The sequence below is a fragment of the Prionailurus viverrinus genome, chromosome C2, assembly GCF_022837055.1.
Source record: "Prionailurus viverrinus isolate Anna chromosome C2, UM_Priviv_1.0, whole genome shotgun sequence".
Taxonomy (NCBI): Eukaryota; Metazoa; Chordata; class Mammalia; order Carnivora; family Felidae; genus Prionailurus; species Prionailurus viverrinus.
This window is the reverse complement of record NC_062569.1, coordinates 108,685,588-108,706,666: the sequence shown is the minus strand read 5'-3', so window position 1 is coordinate 108,706,666 and position 21,079 is coordinate 108,685,588. Positions and strand designations below refer to the sequence as shown.

The following is a 21,079-nucleotide window of genomic DNA, read 5'->3' as shown; positions in this document are numbered from 1 at the left end:
TATAAAGATAGTACAATTTTGGTTGAAAGCAGGAAGGGAGAAAGAAACAGCGTTGGGAACGAAGTAACCTCCAAGGAAGAATGGTCTTGGGAAGGTATTTCATACTGGAATTACAGATAGATAACATAAAATAATAAAGGCATGGAAATTATTAAAAAAAGATGTGTGGAATGTATTATCTCACCATTTCAACTAGGATTTCTCAATAAAATCCAACTTTCAGCTATTTTCATTGTATTCTAATTTCCAAATATATATTTAATCTTATTTTTAACTCTGATACATTTTTGTTCCTTGAACATCCTCCCACCTGTTTGTATGAAACACACATATACACACAAACATATACACACAAACATACTCCCTTGCCATTTGGAATTTGATCATATAGATTGTCTTAACACTATGTAAATTTACTTAACAAATGAATGTACATAGTCTGTTACATGTGTCGGAAATGTTATGTTGTTGTTGTTGTTGTTGTTGTTGTTCTTCTTCTTCTTCTTCTTCTTATTATTATTATTATTATTATCTTTGCTCTTTTTGGTAGCCCATTATAGTAATTATAACATTTAGTGTTTATATGCCTATGAATATCTACTACTAGATATAATCTCTCTAACAGAATAGACTATGTATCATTCTCAATAGCTCTCATTTTAATATCATACACATAGAAAATATTTAATATATGGGATATAATTAAATTGTGTTATATTTGAATTTGTTTTGATAAGTGTCTCATGTACTTTCTGTAAAAAATTTTATTACCTAATATTTGAGGTTTATTTGAGTTTACAGAAAAATTGAAAGAATGATAAAACCTAAGTTCAACAACAACAACAACAACAAAAACAGTTAAGATTTTGCACCCTATTAGGTTTTGATTGATAGGAAGATACACAAGATTTTGCTGAAGGACTACTGGATTCTGTGAGACAAACACAAGACTCTTGTTATCAGTACCAAATTAGATTCCAACTGAATGAGCCACCAAATTTTAGACTTTGGAAACTCTGGACTTGTTGGCATGTCTGTGGAATTATGACTAATATTTAGCAAGACCTTTAGATTCACTTAACACTACTTTGCCAAGAAATGCATATCTTAAAGCTCTATTTCAGACAAAAATATCCCTTTCCAATAGCATGAATCCATTTTAGGTAATCCAAATTAAGAAAGGTTAAAGACTGTAGCTTAGAGAATTAAGAAAGGGTTAAGGTTAGCATAATGAATCTGTAAGTATGAAGGACAGACAAGAACTAAAACAAGCAGGGAGTTAGAATAGGAGGCAGTCTCAGACAGCTCTTGCACCTGCCTGATGATGTTAAAATAGTTCCATTTAGGTGAAGCTGTTAATTTCAGTCACCATTACCGCTTTTCTGAGTTGCTACATACAACCATTTTTCATCTAGAAATAATCTCATCCTTTTGATTTTTCAAATACGTGAAAATCCACAACCCCCAACAAAACAGTATTGTCCATAGTTATGCGATTGTCTCCTATTCCATGATTGTATCCATATTCAGAATACCTGCATACATTCCATTCCAGTAAATGCACATTACTTTAATAAAAACATTTATATATGGGTAAATCAGAAGCAGAGATACAGGAAATTTAAGTTACATTAGAAATATGGGTCATTACCTGTCACAAAAGGTGACATATTTAACAAGTTTGGCGTGACAGAAGAACATTACAACTTAGAATTAGCTTGACTCTTTTTTAAGTTTATTTATTTATTCTGAGAGGGAGAGAGAGAGAACGAGTGGGGAAAGGGCAGAAAGAGAAAGGGAGAGAGAGAATCCCAAGCAGGCTCCATGTTGTCAGCACTGAGCCCCATGTAGGGCTTAAACTTACCACCCTGAGATCAGAATCTGAGCAGAAATCAGGGGATGTTTAACCAACTGAGCCACCCAAGTGTCCCTGGCTTAACTCTTTTGGAGAGAGTTCTGTAAGTAAAAGCTGATATATAGATGATTCCAGTAGTTAAGGAAAGAATGAGGAAAAAAAAAAAAAAGATTCACCATCACAATATACAAGATGATGCATAAAGATTGAATTATCTTAATTTTCAGTTGAATTAAGTCTTTTAGGTGACTTTGATGCCACATCATAAGTAAATAACTTCTTCAGGACTTGGTTTCTTTAGAAGAACAAAGCTGAAAAGTGAGAAAGTTATCACCTAGTCTAGACACCAGCCTAAAATATTTCAGTAGTTACAACAAATTCGCTTCAAGGGGACCTATTTTTTAAAGTTTTTTTTTAATCGTGCTTGCAAATTCTTCAATATATTTAAACACAACCTTGAATATATTTTATGAATATGAAAAAATATTTAATGACTATTTTTTCCCATCAAGCTATAAAAGGCCTCACATGGAAGGTCAGGACACTTCTAAATCTTCTGGATTATTCATTCAAATAAATATCATGCTCAAGTGAGCAGATATTGACTCATATAGAAGTAGGGGTTTCTACAGCACAGGAACCCCATGTTTCTGATAAGGAATTTGTATTCTCTTACCAATTATTGTAAGAGTTGTACAGATGCCATATCCCTCAAATCATAGCTCAGGTTTGAGATTATATAAATGAATATTGCTAAAAGATGTGCTAAACTGTGTGCAAAAAGAAGAGTAAGTCGGCGGCAAGATGGCGGCTTAGGAGGACGCTGGGCTCACCGCACGTCCTGCTGATCACTTAGATTCCATCTACATCTGCCTAAATAACCCAGAAAACCGCCAGAGGATTAGCAGAACAGAGTCGCCGGAGCCAAACGCAGACGAGAGGCCCACGGAAGAGGGTAGGAAGGGCGGCGAGGCGGTGCGCGCTCCACGGACTGGCGGGAGGGAGCCGGGGCGGAGGGGCGGCTCGCCGGCCAAGCACAGCCACCGAGTCTGGCTTGCAAAAGCGGAGGGGCCTGACGGACTGTGTTCCCACAACAAGCGCGACTTAGCGTCTGGGAGGTCAAAAGTTAACAGCTCTGCTCGGAAAGCGGGAAGGCTGGAGGACAAAGGGAGGGAGAGCTGCTGAGCCCCCTGACAACAGAGCTCAGTTTGGTGGGGAACAAAGGCGCTCGCCAGCGCCATCTCCCCCGCCCATCCCCCAGCCGAAATCCCAAAGAGAACCTGTTCCTGCTGGGGAACTTGCTCGCTCCGCGCAAACACCCAACTCTGCGCTTCGGAGGAGCCAAACCTCCGGCAGCGGATCTGACTCCCTCCCGCTGCCACAGGGCCCCTCCTGAAGTGGATCACCTAAGGAGAAGCGATCTAAGCCTGCCCCTCCTGCCCCCGAGCACCTTGCCTACCCACCCCAGCTAATACGCCAGATCCCCAGCATCACAAGCCTGGCACGGTGCAAGTAGCCCAGACGAGCCACACCACCCCACAGTGAATCCCGCCCCTAGGAGAGGGGAAGAGAAGGCACACACCAGTCTGACCGTGGCCCCAGCGGTGGGCTGGGGACAGACATCAGGTCTGACTGCGGCCCCGCCCACCAACTCCAGTTATACACTACAGCACAGGGGAAGTGCCCTGCAGGTCCGCACCACTCCAGGGACTATCCAAAATGACCAAGCGGAAGAACTCCCCTCAGAAGAATCTCCAGGAAATAACAACAGCTAATGAGCTGATCAAAAAGGACTTAAATAATATAACAGAAAGTGAATTTAGAATAATAGTCATAAAATTAATCGCTGGGCTTGAAAACAGTATACAGGACAGCAGAGAATCTCTTGCTACAGAGATCAAGGGACTAAGGAACAGTCACGAGGAGCTGAAAAACGCTTTAAACGAAATGCATAACAAAATGGAAACCACCACAGCTCGGCTTGAAGAGGCAGAGGAGAGAATAGGTGAACTAGAAGATAAAGTTATGGAAAAAGAGGAAGCTGAGAAAAAGAGAGATAAAAAAATCCAGGAGTATGAGGGGAAAATTAGAGAACTAAGTGATACACTAAAAAGAAATAATATACGCATAATTGGTATCCCAGAGGAGGAAGAGAGAGGGAAAGGTGCTGAAGGGGTACTTGAAGAAATCATAGCTGAGAACTTCCCTGAACTGGGGAAGGAAAAAGGCATTGAAATCCAAGAGGCACAGAGAACTCCCTTCAGATGTAACTTGAATCGATCTTCTGCACGACATATCATAGTGAAACTGGCAAAATACAAGGATAAAGAGAAAATTCTGAAAGCAGCAAGGGGTAAGCGTGCCCTCACATATAAAGGGAGACCTATAAGACTCGTGACTGATCTCTCTTTTGAAACTTGGCAGGCCAGAAAGAATTGGCACGAGATTTTCAGGGCGCTAGACAGAAAAAATATGCAGCCGAGAACCCTTTATCCAGCAAGTCTGTCATTTAGAATAGAAGGAGAGATAAAGGTCTTCCCAAACAAACAAAAACTGAAGGAATTTGTCACCACTAAACCAGCCCTACAAGAGATCCTAAGGGGGACCCTGTGAGACAAAGTCCCAGAGACATCACTACAAGCATAAAACATACAGACATCACAATGACTCTAAACCCGTATCTTTCTATAATAACACTGAATGTAAATGGATTAAATGCGCCAACCAAAAGACATAGGGTATCAGAATGGATAAAAAAACAAGACCCATCTATTTGCTGTCTACAAGAGACTCATTTTAGACCTGAGGACACCTTTAGATTGAGAGTGAGGGGATGGAGAACTATTTATCATGCGACTGGAAGCCAAAAGAAAGCTGGAGTAGCCATACTTATATCAGACAAACTAGACTTTAAATTAAAGGCTGTAACAAGAGATGAAGAAGGACATTATATAATAGTTACAGGGTCTATCCATCAGGAAGAGCTAACAATTATAAATGTCTATGCATCGAATACCGGAGCCCCCAAATATATAAAACAATTACTCATAAACATAAGCAACCTTATTGATAAGAATGTGGTAATTGCAGGGGACTTTAATACACCACTTACAGAAATGGATAGATCATCTAGACACACGGTCAATAAAGAAACAAGGGCCCTGAATGAGACATTGGATCAGATGGACTTGACAGATATATTTAGAACTCTGCATCCCAAAGCAACAGAATATACTTTCTTCTCGAGTGCACATGGAACATTCTCCAAGATAGATCATATACTGGGTCACAAAACAGCCCTTCATAAGTTTACAAGAATTGAAATTATACCATGCTTACTTTCAGACCACAATGCTATGAAGCTTGAAATCAACCACAGAAAAAAGTCTGCAAAACCTCCAAAAGCATGGAGGTTAAAGAACACCCTACTAACGAATGAGTGGGTCAACCAGGCAATTAGAGAAGAAATTAAAAAATATATGGAAACAAATGAAAATGAAAATACAACAATCCAAATGCTTTGGGACGCAGCAAAGGCAGTCCTGAGAGGAAAATACATTGCAATCCAGGCCTATCTCAAGAAACAAGAAAAATCCCAAATACAAAATCTAACAGCACACCTAAAGGAACTAGAAGCAGAACAGCAAAGGCAGCCTAAGCCCAGCAGAAGAAGAGAAATAATAAAGATCAGGGCAGAAATAAACAATATAGAAACTAAAAAAACTGTAGAGCAGATCAACGAAACCAAGAGTTGGTTTTTTGAAAAAATAAACAAAATTGACAAACCTCTAGCCAGGCTTCTCAAAAAGAAAAGGGAGATGACCCAAATAGATAAAATCATGAATGAAAATGGAATTATTACAACCAATCCCTCAGAGATACAAACAATTATCAGGGAATACTATGAAAAATTATATGCCAACAAACTGGACAACCTGGAAGAAATGGACAAATTCCTGAACAACCACACTCTTCCAAAACTCAATCAGGAGGAAATAGAAAGCTTGAACAGACCCATAACCAGCGAAGAAATTGAATCGGTTATCAAAAATCTCCCAACAAATAAGAGTCCAGGACCAGATGGCTTCCCAGGGGAGTTCTACCAGACGTTTAAAGCAGAGATAATACCTATCCTTCTCAAGCTATTCCAAGAAATAGAAAGGGAAGGAAAACTTCCAGACTCATTCTATGAAGCCAGTATTACTTTGATTCCTAAACCAGACAGAGACCCAGTAAAAAAAGAGAACTACAGGCCAATATCCCTGATGAATATGGATGCAAAAATTCTCAATAAGGTACTAGCAAATCGAATTCAACGGCATATAAAAAGAATTATTCACCATGATCAAGTGGGATTCATTCCTGGGATGCAGGGCTGGTTCAACATTCGCAAATCAATCAACGTGATACATCACATTAACAAAAAAAAAGAGAAGAACCATATGATCCTGTCAATCGATGCAGAAAAGGCCTTCGACAAAATCCAGCACCCTTTCTTAATAAAAACCCTTGAGAAAGTCGGGATAGAAGGAACATACTTAAAGATCATAAAAGCCATTTATGAAAAGCCCACAGCTAACATCATCCTCAACGGGGAAAAACTGAGAGCTTTTTCCCTGAGATCAGGAACACGACAAGGATGCCCACTCTCACCGCTGCTGTTTAACATAGTGCTGGAAGTTCTAGCATCAGCAATCAGACAACAAAAGGAAATCAAAGGCATCAAAATTGGCAAAGATGAAGTCAAGCTTTCGCTTTTTGCAGATGACATGATATTATACATGGAAAATCCGATAGACTCCACCAAAAGTCTGCTAGAACTGATACAGGAATTCAGCAAAGTTGCAGGATACAAAATCAATGTACAGAAATCAGTTGCATTCTTATATACTAACAATGAAGCAACAGAAAGACAAATAAAGAAACTGATCCCATTCACAATTGCACCAAGAAGCATAAAATACCTAGGAATAAATCTAACCAAAGATGTAAAGGATCTGTATGCTGAAAATTATAGAAAGCTTATGAAGGAAATTGAAGAAGATTTAAAGAAATGGAAAGACATCCCCTGCTCATGGATTGGAAAAATAAATATTGTCAAAATGTCAATACTACCCAAAGCTATCTACACATTCAATGCAATCCCAATCAAAATTGCACCAGCATTCTTCTCGAAACTAGAACAAGCAATCCTAAAATTCATATGGAACCACAAAAGGCCCCGAATAGCCAAAGGAATTTTGAAGAAGAAGACCAAAGCAGGAGGCATCACAATCCCAGACTTTAGCCTCTACTACAAAGCTGTCATCATCAAGACAGCATGGTATTGGCACCAAAACAGACACATAGACCAATGGAATAGAATAGAAACCCCAGAACTAGACCCACAAACGTATGGCCAACTCATCTTTGACAAAGCAGGAAAGAACATCCAATGGAAAAAAGACAGCCTCTTTAACAAATGGTGCTGGGAGAACTGGACAGCAACATGCAGAAGGTTGAAACTAGACCACTTTCTCACACCATTCACAAAAATAAACTCAAAATGGATAAAGGACCTAAATGTGAGACAGGAAACCATCAAAACCTTAGAAGAGAAAGCAGGAAAAGACCTCTCTGACCTCAGCCGTAGCAATCTCTTACTCGACACATCCCCAAAGGCAAGGGAATTAAAAGCAAAAGTGAATTACTGGGACCTTATGAAGATAAAAAGCTTCTGCACAGCAAAGGAAACAACCAACAAAACTAAAAGGCAACCAACGGAATGGGAAAAGATATTCGCAAATGACATATCGGACAAAGGGCTAGTATCCAAAATCTATAAAGAGCTCACCAAACTCCACACCCGAAAAACAAATAACCCAGTGAAGAAATGGGCAGAAAACATGAATAGACACTTCTCTAAAGAAGACATCCAGATGGCCAACAGGCACATGAAAAGATGTTCAGCGTCGCTCCTTATCAGGGAAATACAAATCAAAACCACACTCAGGTATCACCTCACGCCAGTTAGAGTGGCCAAAATGAACAAATCCGGAGACTATAGATGCTGGAGAGGATGTGGAGAAACGGGAACCCTCTTGCACTGTTGGTGGGAATGCAAATTGGTGCAGCCGCTCTGGAAAGCAGTGTGGAGGTTCCTCAGAAAATTAAAAATAGACCTACCCTATGACCCAGCAATAGCACTGCTAGGAATTTATCCAAGGGATACAGGAGCACTGATGCATAGGGCCACGTGTACCCCAATGTTCATAGCAGCACTCTCAACAATAGCCAAATTATGGAAAGAGCCTAAATGTCCATCAACTGATGAATGGATAAAGAAATTGTGGTTTATATACACAATGGAATATTACGTGGCAATGAGAAAAAATGAAATATGGCCTTTCGTAGCAACGTGGATGGAACTGGAGAGTGTGATGCTAAGTGAAATAAGCCATACAGAGAAAGACAGATACCATATGGTTTCACTCTTATGTGGATCCTGAGAAACTTCACAGGAACCCATGGGGGAGGGGAAGGAAAAAAAAAAAAAAAAGAGGTTAGAATGGGAGAGAGCCAAAGCATAAGAGACTTAAAAACTGAGAACAAACTGAGGGTTGATGGGCGGTGGGAGGGAGGAGAGGGTGGGTGATGGGTATTGAGGAGGGCACCTTTTGGGATGAGCACTGGGTGTTGTATGGAAACCAATTTGTCAATAAATTTCATTAAAAAAAAAAAAAAAAAAAAAAAAAAAAAAAAAAAGAAGAGTAAAAAATCTTTTCTCATTTTAAAACATAGGATTTCAAAGGTTCATGTCACTTATTAAGGTGGAGAAGTAAACAACATGATTAACTGTGTTATAGTATTTCCAATCATAATGAAGGGATTAAAAATGACTAAAGTGATACTGAGAAGCAATGTCCTTGCAAAGTCTTGCACTTATACCAAATAATAAATAGTGCAAGATTTTTAGGAGTAAACAGCAATAATTAAAAAGAACAGAGGTACATTAAGCACAATGAATTCCAAGGTACTAATCTCTACTTCAACTTTGGAAGAAAATTAAATTTGTGAATTAAATCTAAGCTTAAGGGTTTAAATGTTATATATTCTGTCAAAATATGTTTCATTTAATTTAAAGTACTACTAGGAGACTCCATAAAGATTCCTTTAGAGTGTTAGTTAAATAACTATCACAAAAATCACTTCTTTGGTAAGCAAATATAAACACCTAAGGAAAGGGAAAGGTATTAAGTATTTTCCAAAATACACAGTGAGAGGATAAAGAGTTTAAGAAATCAGTTGAGTAATGTTTAGAATTCAAGTCTATTGAAACTAGTGGGATGACCACAGGTGAATTCGCTAAATGGACCAAATTAGGATATCAAATGTTGGATACGGATGCCAATGATCTGGGCCAGAATAGAACTATGCTAATATTGAACTTCTTACTGTCCACTGCAGACTGAGTGTAAGCTAGGATTGAATAGAAGGTGTTAGATCAGCCTGTACATTGTTTTTGTTCAAGGTCTCACATGAAACAACTTCCACCTTTTCTCCTGAGTCATAATGTATAATTTCAAACAGATCATGGTGCACACCATGTAAGAGGTCAACTTCAGATTCTATCTCTGAAATTCAATCTTAAAAAAGGCAGATTAATGCAATTATGGACTTAGAATTTTCTCTTGCCTTTATATTTATCATAAATTTATAAAATACAATTGATGTAAAATGAAAAAAAAATAGACATCATAATAACTACTAACTATAATTGTATGATCATTATGTGCCAGTCACCATGCCAAATTATTTATGTACATTATCTAATTTAATAATCAATCATGTCTCTGTGTTGTGTTATACTTTGAGATATGTACTTTCATTATCACTATTTTTCATAGTGATAGAGGAATCTGTGACTTATGAGTAAATTATGTAAGGTCCACAAGATTTGAACCTAAATAATCTTGACTCCAGAGGCATTCCGTATCTTTCTATTAATTTATCAAATAGCACATGCTGTTTATATAAAAACTATAAAGAGTAAAGAAATGTTTACTAGAGGATCTTCCATCTTTAAATTCCGTTTTTCAGGAATGATTAAAATAACATTTTGTTTTACACTACAGTAATTTAATATACCTATCTATCTGCCCCCATACACAAAATTAGCATCCTGTTTTATGTATCAGTGCATCAAAATGTTCTATTATATTGCTATTTTTGTAGACTGTATATTTATAGGATAAAAAACTTAGTATTTTAAAATATGAAGTCCGAGAAATATTACCAAAAACATTTTTAAATATTTATTTTTTACTCCATTGGCTTTCCATTTTCTTTGTTCTAAATTTTTAATTAATAGTTACAGTTACTTATAATGATTTTGTGCCTGTTTAGTTGAATTTTGTCATTTGGTAATATTGTTTTACCTCCCCTTTCCTCAGAGAACAAGCTCCTGTATAATTGAAATGTCTTCATACTAATCCATAAACACTCAAGCCAACTTCCCTTCTTCCCTTCCCCTACTCAATTCTGTATTTTCTCTACAAAGACTTCTGGAAATGAGTATTAGTATAGAAAAGGCTAAGTTCAGAATGATATTTTACTTCCTGGTGGTTGCCTTGCACTTTTTATCTGGGTACTTTTTTAAAGTTTATTTATTTATTTTGAGACAGAGAGAGAGAGAGAGAAAGAGAGAGAGAGAGAGAGAGAGAGATGGGGGGCAGGGGCAGAAAGAGAGGGAGAGAGAATCTCAATCAGGCTCCTCAACGCAGAGCCCTAGGCAGAGTTCAAACTCACAAACCGTGAGATATGACTGAGCTGAAATCAAGAGTCTGACACTTAGCTAACTGAGCCACCCAGGGACCTTGTCTGGGTGCTTTTTAGTTGAACTTAGTTCAGTAACTTTATTAAGATATAGATCAGTATAATTCCCTCAAGTTATTAATTTGGTAACTTCATTCAATGTCTTTCAGTTGTTTTTTCTCTTTATTTTCCATTTCAGGATCACCTTTTACGTGTGTATTGAATTTCTTTGACCATCTCTATGCTGCCTCATGAGATGTAGCTGGCCCTAGGGTTAAGAATGTGCATTCTAATGAAAGCCTGATTAGGTTTCAGTGGCACCTCCATAATTTAGTTGCTGTGTGACCACAGAATAATTTAATCTCTCTGAGCCTCAGTTAATCCATTGAGTTTATCCACTGTAATATGAAAATAATAACATAATTTTCCTCAGAGGCTTTTCATGATGATTAAATAAGTTAATATATAAGGTGCTTAGAACAAGGAAGAAAATATGCAAGTTTTAGCTATTATTACCTCTTCTCTCTACCTCATTTATATTCTCTGTAATGACTTTTATTCTCTTATCTTTCTGTATTCAACTTATTTCTCCAAATATCTTAATACTAATAACTGATTTTAGTAGTCTGTATCCTAATACCAACACTTTCAAATTTATGTAATGATTTTATACTACACTTGATCTTAGCCAAAAGGCCGAGAAGCGATTGTAATGATTTTATTACTATTTTGTTGTTGTTCATAACTACGAGGGCAATGTGCATTTTTTCTATCTTCTTGTAATTTTAACCTCTTGTTGCTTGTTCTGTTTAAGTTATTTATAAAAAGAGGGGCGCCTGGGTGGCTCAGTCGGTTAAGCATCCAACTTCAGCTCAGGTCATGATCTCGTGGCCATGAGTTCAAGCCCCACGTCAGGCTCTGTACTGACAGCTCAGAGCCTGGAGCCTGTTTGGGATTCTGTGTCTCCCTCTCTCTCTGACCCTACCCCGTTCATGCTCTGTCTCTGTCTCAAAAATAAATAAGCGTTAAAAAAATAAATTATTTATAAAGCAAGATTTTTTTTAGGTAATTCATTTTAGATTGTTGAAAAAATTTGACTAAAATATATACATTTGACTTATATGTATATTTAACTTGTATCTGTGGAGCCTGAAATTCACAAATCATCTGTAATTTTAAATGTTTCTCTTTTAATGTGTGTGTCTACTCACAGCTACCTATGTATTCAGATTTGATTTGAGGCATTTCAATTTCTTTTAGTTTCAACTGTTTTTGTTTGTGTGTTTGTTCAATAATTGATGACAGATGAACATAGGTCACTGAGCCATTACCTGAAGGTGGAAAAACAAGTACTTTATATTGTAACTCTTCTGATTCAGATATGGTTTGCTGTTGAAAGGAAACAGATAACCTGGACAAAAGTTTGAGGTGGTTCATTTTTATGCCTCTCAACTCACAGGGTTTTTGTATGCTACTTAGGAATTAATTTTTTTTTTAGAGAGAGAGAGGGATACTGTGTGTGAGGGAGATGGGACACAGGGAGAATCTTAAGAGAGAGAGAGAAATCTGAAGCAAGTTCCACACACTGCACAGAGCCCAATGGGGGGCTCGATCCCACCACATTCGGATCACGACTGACCTGAAATCAAGTGTTGACCACTCAAACAACTGAGCTATCCAGGCACCCAGTAATTAGGAATTTTTAAAATCAAATCCAGGTGACGCTGGGTAGCAGCCTTCAAATAAGGCCATTTTTAGACTTGTGTTCTTCTTAATGACTCACTTCCAGTAAAGCTTTCTTTAAGGAGCTTTAGGTCTTGGGATGAATATAGCTCTTGGATTATGTCTTCAATATCACTCTGTGGTAAGAAACAGAGACACTACAGAAACAAACAAACAAACAAAAAACTAAGTCACAACCCCACAAATCTTACTTATTCTATTTTAAAAATAATTCTCTTACATTACTATTTTAAAAAATGAATAATTCTCTTAGATTACTATTAAAAAAAAGACTTTACTCAAGAGAATCCTCCATTCAGGAAATACAGATGGGATGTTTTCCCTTTTTGCATTTTTTTGATCATTTTGAAGGGTTTCAAGTTAAGAGTTGACTAAGCATGTCTTGAATCTATCATATTTTACTGGAAGTTGCTTAAGATATTTTATTGTCTTTTTAAAAACATACCAAACGCAACATTTTTAAATGTAAACAGCACAATAATAAAAGCTTTGATTATTTCTTTTGGATGTTGCACCACAATGATCTCTTTTGTAGATGAAAATAAATGATTGAATTCAGAACTACACTGTTGCCCTGAATTAAGACATAAAGCTATAGCAGGGCACCTGGGTGGCTCAGTCGTTTAAGTGTCCAACCTCAGCTCAAGTCATGATTTCATGGTCTGTGGGTTCAAGCCCCACATTGGGCTCTGTGCTGACAGCTCAGAGCCTGGAGCCTGCTTTAGACTGTCTGTCTGTCTGTCTGTCCCTCTCTCTTTCTGCCCCTCCACCACTCTTGCTCTGTCTCTCTCTCTCTCAAGAAAAAATAGATATTTTAAAAAAAGATATATATCTATAGGTATTTATATAACAATTAGATTGGGGTTTATTCTATGATGACTCTGAGTGAATACATCTATATATAATATTATAATAATGTGTGTGTGTGTGTGTGTGTGTGTGTGTATGTAAATGTCAATGTACTTGTATCTCTGGCCCCTGGGAGCAAGATGTGAAATGTTTATTGGTCTTAGCAGAATGGTTTTGAGTACATATTATTTTTACAGTAATTTCATTATCCAGGATTCTTCAGAGAAATAGAACCAATAGGGTGGTGTTTGTGTGTGTGTATGTGAACATACACAGAGAAAGAAAGAAAGAAAGAAAGAAAGAAAGAAAGAAAGAAAGAAAGAAAGAAAGAAAGAAAGAAAGAAATGGTCAGAAGGAGTTAACTCATGATTCTAGAGGGTGGCAAGTCCAAAATCTGCAGAGTTGATACCCAGGAGAGCTGACACTTCAGTTTTGGTACAAAGGTCAGTAGACTGGTGACCTAGGACAGCCAGTGTTCCAGTTCGAATCTGAAGGTCATCTGCTGTAGAATCAGATGAAGTCCAAAGGCAGTGTGCTCCAGGAATTCTTTCTTGCTTGGAAGAGTTTTGTTCTATTCACGCACTTAACTGATAGGATGAGCCCTAGCTATATTATTGAAGGAAATCTACTTTACTTAAGTCCATCAATTTAAATGTTAATTTCATCTAAAATTACTCTCACAGAAACACTCCAAATAATATTTTAGGTGGACAAAATATCTCTGGGCACCCACGGCTAGCCAAATGGACACACAAAATTAACCATCACAATTATCTTAGATATTGGAATGAACTGCCAGTTGATGAGAACCTTAATAATATTTACTGGTTGTGTTCTATCATAAATCAATGAGAGAACGTAAGAAATAATAAAATTCGTTTTTTTCCAAAATTGTGTTTATAAAAAATAAAAGCCTAATTGAGGGAATAGAAAAAGTAAAGTCTGTATATAGACATCAGCCAATTTACAAATAGTCCTACTCAAAATTGGCAATTGAAGTCTGCTCATGTGGGAGTAAAATCTATTCTATAAAGAGATTTATATATACATATCTTCAAATAGACATTCATTTAAAACAATTAAACATTGCATTTATTGTTCAAGACCAATATATTCTTTATCAAATTCACTGTGTTTGAACTTAACTATTTTCCAATTTTAAAAACATGTCTAAAAAATAAAATTATGTTTTTTTAAAGGCCTGGAGGAAGTTTTTCCTTTATTTTAGAAAACCTCAGCTGCTAACTTTTTTTTTCAGCTAACTTTTGGACAATCTATTTATCTATTCAATTTACAAATGAAATAGTTTCTTTTTTTTCTTTTTCTTTCTTTTCTTTCTTTCTTTCTTTCTTTCTTTCTTTCTTTCTTTCTTTCTTTTAAATGAACTAGTTTCTAAATATGGCTTTTAACATCAAGAGATACTGGCAAGGAACAGAGGACAATATTAACACACCATGACTGTTATTTCTCTTTACCAAATTAATGGTTGATTAATATATAATTGATTATATAAACTGAGTTGATGTTACATTGGCATCTAAGCCATCTGAAAAAATGGCAATTTATTTCTAGGCTTTGGTAACAGAAGTATTTGGAGAAGGTCACACAAAGTATCTTTTATTTAGCTCTTCTAAGGTTGATTTTTTTAAGGTTGATTTTTAAGGTTGATTTATTTCATTGAGATATTCAGAGAATGAGGTGTTAATGAAACACTGTGTTTCTTGTCAACTTCCATATAGTGCTTATATGTGCTGAACACTTGTCTCAGTAATTTTTTAAAGCATGTTTAGCTCAGTACTTTTTATATAATAACAATTTTTAATCCTTACAGTAAATCTATGATCTGTAGTAGGTAAATGAGTCATAGAAAGTTAATTACTTCCCCAAGTTCATTGTGGTAGTAGGTGATGGAGACATGATTCAGTAGTTTGACTGCTGAGTCTGTGTTCTTAACCACTCCACTTTACTACTTCTACATCACAAGGCACCCATGAAACATTATTGCTAACAGTTCATATTATATATGAAAGAGTTTGTTTAGTATGGTATAAGATAAAAAGATACAAAAATAAAGATGCCTATATACCAAAAAAGACAAATGCTTATGCATATATAGCAGGGAAATATAAAATAGTACCCCAGAGAGAAACTATTGCATACCATCATGAGATTAGTAAAATCTTAAGATAGTAAAATAACATCAAGTGATAGCAAGGGTGGGATAAAATCATATCATTTATTCACCTTTAACAGGGATTTAAGATAATGCAAATCCCGTGAAAAAACAACTTGGCCTTTCTATTAAAATTAGATATGCATATAACTTCCATATATTCCTTTGACTTCTGACCGAGCCCATGGTATATAACCCAGAGAAATTCTTGCATTTGCTGGAATTATTTTCAATTTTTTCCATCAAATTTCCAATGTAATACATTTCAGGAGGAAGAATTTTTGTCTTCAGGGAGGCTGCCAAAAATACTTCCTGGTGTAATTTCAGGAAGACAGGTCATGGTTTGCCTCCATAGCAGGTACAGGAAAACTGCTAACAGCATTGTTATTTCCTGATGTTGTATTTGGACATTTGACTTGCTTGGTGACAGAGAAGCTTCTGGACCCTTTATCAGGAGATTTTCTCTAGTTCTAGCATATTTTACTTAACACTGACAAAAATGCTGGCTTTCTAAACTCTGCTCACGTTCTTTTAAAATTGTCTTCTTTTAACTTTACGTATGAGACAGACTGTCTACAGCAGCAAAAAAACAGCATGTTCTGAGGAAAAAGGGTGATTTAAAAAAATGCTTGACAGAGAATACCTGATAATGCCAAGCAATATGCTCATTAATGAAACCACTTTATAGACTACTTAAAAAGCAACTTTTGTATAGGAAGTTTAAAGCACTTTGCAGTAACCCTACAGATGTTTGTAGTATTAGTGTGAACTCAGTGACAAAATTTAAATAAGGAATGAAAGGGACGGGTATAATACACACGACAAAGTGGGAAATAAATGTTGCACGTACTGAATTCTAATTTTAATTTACAACAGAAAAACTGTAGTGACACTGGAGCAGAATGGCAGAGCACAGAACTTGGAATCAGAAGATACGCTTTCAGCTTCTGCTTTTATGGCTTGGGCATTTGTGCGCCAAAGCCATAAAATGGTGGCAAACACTTGGTGCAATCACTTATAGTGCATATATAAGCCCAAGTTATTTGAAAATTAGAAGTACTATACGGTTACAAAAGAATTATTGGTCAACTGAGATCATGATTTATATTACAGAGGAGTTTTTGCTTTTGATTCAATTTTTCATATCTTCTTTTTCTAGGTATAGATCAGTAATGGGTCAGATATATGTATTCTCTAATTCATGAACATTTAAAACTTTGATTAAATGTGTGGACACAGCATAGAATTCACTTAATTATGGCATGTGGTATACATAATTCTCATAAGTTCAATCTTTCATAACTTATTTTGAAAAATAAAAAAAATTACAAGATGGATTCATGGATAGTAGAAAGAAGGACAGGTGTGTGATAGAGTAAGCATGTCGATATGTAGGTAGTGGATATGCAGGTGATTATTATACCATTATCTCAACTTTGCTGTATGCTTGAAATTTTTATAATAAAAAGTTGAGGAAAAAGGAATATGTGGCTCTTGTGAAAGTTAAAATTGCCTTTGTTTTGACTGAAATCCCGAAAGATAGCTTGCTAACAGAATGGATAAAAGAACAGGTTGCTGATGTGGAGTGAACTTCCTTTCAGGGAGCAGGAGAAAATAATACAAATTAATGTATGTCTTTAATTTTGCTGATTGCTTGGAAAAGCTTGCAGACATTCTAAACTTTCCTTAGATGTGTACTTGAGTACAAAAATTTTAAACAGGGTAAGTCTAGAGGAAGGCCTCATAAACTTAACGTAATGTGGAGGAATTATTTGATGCAGAATTTCTGACTCCATTTAAAGTCTGCAATTAATTAATCAATCAACCCACATGCTATGTATTTTAAATATTCTATGCCTACTTAAAAGATGCTCACATTTTATATTGTCATTTACTGCCTTCTAAATCATCCTTGCAATAGGCACTTTGATTGTACCATAAAATTACTAGAAGGCTCAACTTACATTTTGCTTAAAATCATAAGTACAATTACTTATCTCAAAAGCAATTAACAAATAAATAATCAAAATAAACCTTAAACAAAAAATCTAAATAAGAAAGGAGATGAAAAGGAAGGGGAAAAAAGCAAAAAGGGAGGGAAAGAAAGAAGATGGTAGGAAGAGAAATATGAGATTCTCCTTAGAATAAAAATGAAATAGCAAACCAGTAATGTTTAGATGGCTGGACAATTTAACACTTTTATTTTGGGTTCATTTCACTTGAACTTACATTCCAATTTAAGGCTCAAATTCTGTATTGAGGATCTTTATATTTTCTTAACTCTCTCCCCCCATTTCCCCTCAAGATATTTTTATAAGTTGGGGTGCCTGGGTGTCATTCAGTTAAGCATCTGACTTCTGCTCAGATCATGATCTCGCAGTTTGTGAATTCAAGCCCCATATGGGGCTCTGTGCTGACAGCTCAGAGTCTGGAGCCTGCTTCAGATTCTGTCTCCCTCTCTCTCTGCCCCAACCCTGCTAGCACTTTGTCTGTCTGTCTGTCTCTCTCTCTAAATTAAATAAACATTAAATTTAAAAAATTTTAGGGGCACCTTGGTGGCTCAGTCAGTTGAGCGTCCAACTTCAGCTCAGGTCATGATCTTGGAGTTGACGAGTTTGAGCCCCGCATGGGGTTCCTTGCTGACAGCTCAGAGCTTGGGCCTGCTTTGGATTCTGTGTCTCACTAGCTCTCTGCCCCTCCCCCTGCTCATGCTGTGTCTCAAAAATAAATAAAAAACATCAATTTTTTCAAATTTAATAAAAAAATAAAATACTTTTTTAAGTTGATTTTTGGATATCACACAAAATGTACATATTCTACTGCAGTGGGTCAAGGCACCTGGCTTTACCTTTTCTAAGTGATTCTTTTATATCTCAGGTCATTCTCAAACATTTACTTATGACACTTGATCTCATTTTGTTAACTTGTATCCTGACTTTTGAAGTATTCATGATTATTGTTTCTGCCCTCTTGGCCCACTCAGGCTTGGTCCTTCATCCTGTCCTTCCGGTTCAGCCCTGTTAAGGTTGCCTAGGCCCACCTCCTTTATAATAGTGCAGATTCTCTGAAACCCATGAGGCAAATGCCTCATCCCGTCCATGGCTTCAGCAGTTGACTCCATAATTATTGTTACAGAATCACCTCACTTCACACCAAAGCAACACTATGGCAGGTGCACACTTTTTCAATTGTCACCTTTTACATATGACTATGATACCGTTCTCATGTTACAAAAGGACTCCATTCTGTATGAAACACTCTGTGATATTGTTTCTTCCAGAATCCAAAATGAGAAGGCCACATGCCCATCTGCTTTTAGCTTTCCTCTCTTCCTGAGGTGTCCATCTTTTCAGTAATTCCCACTTTCTTTTTGGACCAAAGTGCAGAAATGGAAAACGATGAAAGTCTGGTTTTCTGATACAGTTTTGTTTTTAATCATCCAAAGCCCTCTCTACATCCCTGACCAGCATGAATCCTTTTTTTTCCTTTTGTTTCTAAGCAGAATCCACATACCTCTGTGGAGTAATGGGGTATCAAGGTCTTGTTTTAAGGGTGAGAAGATTGTAATGGATGAAAAATCAATGAAGGAAATATATCCAGGAATTTCACAAAAAAATTAACACTACAACTAAATTATTTATCCTGTATGTCATGATTTATAAAAATAAAAACAATTTATAGAGGACAAAACTATTATGTGCCAATCTTATCTTTTTTCTTCATATTTATATCAAAATAATGTAGAATACATTAATGTACAATAATGTAGAATGTCAATTTTATCAATAAATATATTAAAAAACCAAAACTATTAATTCAAAATTCAAGAACTCAACATATTATTTATACTGTGCTGACAAACTCTAAAGTAAAATCTGTGAATTCCAGTATATGGTTATTGCTTTCTTATCAATGAATATGTTGTCCTTTCCATTGGAAATATCAATTTACCTAAGTTGCTTGTGCACCTGCTCTCTGATTCAATGATTCCATTGCTAGAGATATACCCAAGGAAAATGGGTACATGAGTTGATTAAAAAAAAAAGATGACACCATATGATTTCACATATATGTGTAATTTAAGAAAGCAAACAAATAAGCAAAGAAATAGAGCGAGAGAGAATGGCAAACCAAAAAATAGACTCTTAACTATAGAGAACTGATGGTTACCAGAGGGCAGGTGACTGGGGGATATGGGTGAAATAGGTGATAGGGATTTAAGAGTACACTTATCATGATAAGCACTGAGTAATGTATAGAACTGTTGAATCACTATATTGTATACCTGAAACTAATATCACATCGCATATTAACTATGAATGTTAGAATTAAAATAAAACTTAAGAAAATAATTTTAAAAAGATATGTACACAAATTTTCCTATTAGCTTCATTCCCAATGGCCCCAAACTGGAAGTAAACCAAATGCAAATGAGTGATAAGAATGTGGCATATGCACATTCACAAATATTATGTTTAGCGAAAGAAAAAATGTACATGCTGTGTAATTCCATTTGTATGAAGTTCAAAACATGGATAAAGCTAGTAAGTGGTCATAGGAGACAGAAAATGTGTTATTTCTGATATGTCAAGGAAGGTCACTAACAAGCCTTTCAGGGGTGCTAGGCATGTTCCATAGTTTGATAGTTCTATAGTTTGGTAGTTACATGAGTATCTACATACTTCAAAGTAAATACTTACAGCTTACTTAATTTTGTACTTTGAACACTTCACCATGTTGTTATACACCTCCCCTCCAAAAAAGAAAAACATATTTATATATGAAATAGGCTGTAAACTTATGTGTTCTTGTTTTTTTTCAGGAGTAAAGGTAAGTTATATTTCATACCAAAAAATATTAACTTTTTTCCCTAAAATCTTAGTTATTCGCAGCATAATCATATTAGTATTTGAATTTATTGCTGCCTTCCCTTTCTCTTTAGATGTTATTCATGCCAAGAAGACGGGCATGTGAAACTAAGTGAAACTCATAGTGTTTAGATAAATACTTAACCTTACAACCCACAATAGGAGAGCGTATGGAAATTTCAGGGTCGTTTGGGCTAGTGGATGTATTTTCATGAATGTTGCTCTTTTCATGTTCTAGTTGTGTGAACTGAAGCACCTCTTTTAACCTTGATAGAGTATCCTTTAGTTTTCTCCTCTGTAAAACTAAATACTTTTAATACCTATTGTACAGGGCTGTTTGAGTTAAAAGGAATAATAGATTAAATGATTAAATAATAGATTAAACGCTTAAAGAGCAAATGGTAAAATGCATCACCTAACATGTAGTCAGTTTGTATCTGTTAAATATCACCCCTGCATAATTTCAGACATAAGTGGAGTGATGTGGATAAAGGTGAAAGTGGAAAGATAAATAAGACTCAGCCTCTGTTCTTTGTCCATTTATAATCAGTCACAGTGAAACTAGGACACACAAGCCTAAAGATATATCAAAATAGTTATACAAGGAGTGATACAAAGCAGTAGGGGGATTAAGCGTAGAAGAGTTTCTTTCCTTTGGGGCTCAGGAAAGATCATCTGAGGGACAAATACATTTGAGGCAGGCTTAAATATAATCAATGTTTACAGAGGTACATTATGTAAATGCTATATGTGTAGAAATGCAGAACATGTCTAGGAACCATAGATTTAGCTCAAATT

General features: G+C 36.1%; 1 pseudogene; it reads right to left on the bottom strand.

Moving 5' to 3' along the window:
- Window positions 1-11,267: 11,267 nt before the first annotated feature.
- Window positions 11,268-11,356, bottom strand: LOC125175918 (uncharacterized; annotated as a pseudogene).
- Between the last annotated feature and the right edge of the window lie 9,723 nt (window positions 11,357-21,079).